Below are 3,972 nucleotides of genomic sequence, written 5' to 3'. Positions count from 1 at the left end.
ACTGCAGCCCAGACCCTGTGCCTCCCTCCCGATTGAAAACAACAACCGTGCCCTCAGCTGCCAGCCCACTCCATGCATGCACCTCTGTACCTTAGTATTTTACTTCCGCACTGTGCCTCCTCTGAGTCTCGGTATGCTTTTCTCTTTCCTTCTAGTTGTAGAATTTCCACTCAGCCAGCCTTCCTGTGGTTCTGGGTGATGTCCGTTCCGTCTTTTAGTTGTATTTTTGAAGTGGTTGTGCGAGGCAGCAATCTCGGGTGTTTACCTATGCCGCCATCTTGGTTTCTCTGGAAAAAAATTTTTTTTCCCAAGATCCTTTTCAGTGGCATGGAAAATCTGTCTTTAAATACCGGATCATATAAACTTAATACCAAAGAACCTTTTTAAGAGGATGCCTTTTGATGGTCCTGTGACAAGGGTCAGGAGACCCAGAGAAGGCAAAGGGACATTTGTCTGGCAAGCTGAGGCATAGTTCCCACACTAAAGTGAAGAAATGAGAATCTGCTCAGCTCCTCGAAACTCTGTTTTTTGATTTATCACTCGGTGATTTTACCCAGCATTCCTTGCATCTGTCTCCTTCCCTTGAGTTTCATAATCTCCTTCAATTTGTACTATTAATTGTAATTCTGGATATGAAACAGACAAGGGGGAGAGGGGAAGTGAAGGGGGTAGGATAAGGAGAAGAAGGAAAGAAGTAAGCAAAGAAAGTCTCTCCCAGGCCAGGCAAACCTTTGTGGAAAGGAGGAAACTGCAGAAATTCTTTAGGTTGGCCACATTCAAACCCCGTCAACTAACAAAGTTTCTCTCTACAAAGTGTTTCAGAGAATTGTCCATGAGAGACAGAACTCTGAACCTCAGCTATATTAATGACTGTGAGCAACCCAAATTCGTGTATAACTTTGAATCCAAATCAGACAATTTGGTTCATGCTGGCTTGGTTCTGATTTACTTCTTGAATACAAATCTTGATTCTCCAGGGAGATTAGTATTTCTCGGTGGCCCACTCACATCTCAGTGGCATCTCTCCCCAGCACACAGCTCAGCACTGAGCTCACAGTGGGTATGTGGGGATGGGGTTGTATTCAGCATCTCATTTGCTTAAGTTGTGCATTAGGATGAAAACCCTTCATTGTCAAGATTTAAAATTTTTAACTCAATGAAATCAGAAAAACTTAGCATGTCTTCTGGAGAGCCAGAGGTAGAATTGGGATAAAACTACAAACCACACTGGAGATCTGTAAGGAAGAAGGACTGACTGACTTACCTCGGGTAGAGGACAATATTGGGCTTCCAAGGAAGGTTTCTTCACATCCACCCATCCACTTAGCAAAATACTTGTTGAATATGCAACAATGTTCTGTGATCAAATGCTTTGGATATTTGCTGGTCTCCCTACCTGAGATGTTGGCCTCCCATTCTCTGTAAAACTTCTGTTTGTTTTAGCATCTCAGCTCAGATATGATCTCTTCAGAATAAATTATAATATGATAGTGTAAACACTGTTTCAGGTGGACTGTCTCTACTTCCTCTGTTGCCAGTGCAGTATTTGGCTCATAGCAGATACTCTTAAATATTTGTGGAATAAATAAATGACTATTAACATTAACTGTTAGAACGAGGCACTGGTCTTGGGTCCTCTAATTTTGAGGCTTCCACTCAACTGCAATTTAGGTAGACATTACTTGAATACCAGAGCAGGTTTCTCCAGCAGCAGGTGGAAGAAGGGATTCCTGCACAGAAGGCAGTTAAAGCCAATGCTTTCAACACAGATGGGTTCTGACAAACAAGCCAACAGGTTTGCATCAATTAGGGGTAAGTACTTCCTTTTAGGGATCTAGAAATGAAGGCCCAGCTAAACACACTTTTGACTTCATGGTTCTACCTTTATGCAAATCATTTCTCAGTATCCAAATGAGTTGGCAAAAAATTGTGTCTATATTTATTATGCATACTCTTCCAGGAATTTCAATAGTTGGCTGTACATCTCTGTATAGATTAACTGAGGAACTTTTTAAGGAAAGCTTATTTTGGATTAAGACAATGATAATTAGAGCAACATTATATGGCTCTATAGCAGAATAATTTTCTGGGCATGCTGGTTGGGTAAAACAGTTCTCCTTCGCAGATAGTTACAAGTTATAAACACCTGATAAACAAGCTTCTGTTGACTAATCTGAGACGCTAATGCCCATTTCATATACTATGTTAGAACACATAGTCTGGGTTTCATACAACAAATTTACAAACAGGATTTTTGGAACACAGGACTTGCATGTATAGTAGTATGTATTCTCAACAATTTTCAGTGGCTCTGTTGGCACTGAACTTTAAACCTGGTGTTGATAGCATTCTTAGCTTTCCAAATGTATGTCCCACAATTCCTTCACATAACCCCATGTTGTTAACAGCCAAACTGAACTGCACACGCTTACTAAACCTACAATGCTTCCAGCTGTGACACATTTGCTCAAGCTGTTCCCCTACTTCTGTTTGTTAAAATCTTGTTCTCCTTCAGAAAATCAACTGTAACCTTTCCTGATCTCCCTCAGTATGACCACTTCCTCCTGTAAATACCAAAGGTACTTTGTTTCTGCATAAAAAAATAAAGATGACAGTGCCATTTATCAAGCAACTTCTATATACTGACCTTTGCACTAAGCACTTTAAAACATTGTTTAGTATAATCCTCATGACAGTTGTATGGGAATAGGCATTAATTTTACATGTGCCTCTTCCATAGTGCTCACTCTTTCTCTACCCACTGTCTGAATGCAGAGAGGAACAAGGTCTTTAGAGCAGGGTTTGGCAAACTGAAGCCCACTGCCTGTTTTTGTAAATAAAGCTTTATTGGAACACAGCATGCTCATTCATTTATACATTGTCTATGGTTGCTTTGTGTTACAGTGGCAGAGTTGAATAGTCGTGATAGAGACCATATGGCCCACAAAACCTAAAATATTTACTATGGCCCTTTACAGGAAAAGTTTGCCAACCCCTGGAGTAAGAGGATGATGAAACCACAAGATGGAAGGATCCTGAGTTCCTGATTAATTCACTGGAGCAGAACTCAGCGTTCCCCCACCCCACCCTGTGACAGAAGTAAGAAATAAATTTTCATTCTGTTAGTACATCAAAATACTGGGTTATTTGTTCCAGGAATTAGCCTAGCCTCACTAATACATGTAAACATGCTAGCTGTCCAGGACAGCAATCAAATAATTCCTCTTTCCCCGATCCAAGGATATGCAAAGGTTGTTATTGAGTTCTCCTATTGGCTTCTGATGCCTTTTAAAAATTACAGATGAGTATAAGAGAAATTCTAGGACCTCAAATCAGAAATATGCTCCACAGAATAACTTTTCCGAAGGCGTTGGTGACTGAGTTGCTTGTGATTAATTGAGTAAATCAACACCATAGGAAAAATGTCCCAACAATTTCAGAGGCATGTACTTAGGTCTTGTTCAGGTGAGGAGGTCAAATTGAGAAAATCTGTGAAGTACTTCTCCATTCCAGGCATCGCCAGAGTTAGAGGGACTGAAACAGAAGCAGACATTTATTTGATGACAGCTTCTCTCTTGGAAGAACAGTTTGTGACATCTTTCTATTCCTTATGAAAAAACACTAGGGAAAGGCACCCACCAGGAGATAAAGATGAACTTTCCCATGATTGCTGGCATGTTGAAAGTGATTACAATGCTCTAATGGAAATTTGAATTAAGTTAAGGGTCATCATCAGCTTATCTTTTGACTGTATTTTCTTTGGGAGAACAGCCTAGTCGAGTGATGGCAAACCTATGACATGCGTGAGGTGACACGTAAACTCATTTTTTTGGTTGATTTTTCTTTGTTAAATGGCATTTAAATATCTACACTAATAAAAGAGAAAAATGGTAATTGGCATACAACGCTACCCTTTTCATTGGCTAATCAGGGCTATATGCAAATTAACTGCCAACTAAGATTGGCAGTTAA

At 40.2% G+C, this 3,972-nt stretch overlaps 1 long non-coding RNA gene across 1 annotated transcript in view; it reads left to right on the top strand.

Moving 5' to 3' along the window:
• Positions 1-3,972, top strand: part of LOC107183852 — a 44,935-nt gene that overhangs the window by 34,434 nt on the left and 6,529 nt on the right. The window contains exon 2 of the long non-coding RNA XR_001514658.1: positions 2,979-3,099. This is a non-coding gene — a long non-coding RNA (uncharacterized LOC107183852). The remainder of the gene's footprint in view (positions 1-2,978; positions 3,100-3,972) is intronic.

Source organism: Myotis davidii, unplaced genomic scaffold (genome assembly GCF_000327345.1).
Source record: "Myotis davidii unplaced genomic scaffold, ASM32734v1 scaffold83, whole genome shotgun sequence".
NCBI classification, from domain to species: Eukaryota; Metazoa; Chordata; class Mammalia; order Chiroptera; family Vespertilionidae; genus Myotis; species Myotis davidii.
The sequence above is the reverse complement of the archived record's forward strand: the minus strand, read 5'-3'. Positions and strand labels throughout refer to the sequence as shown.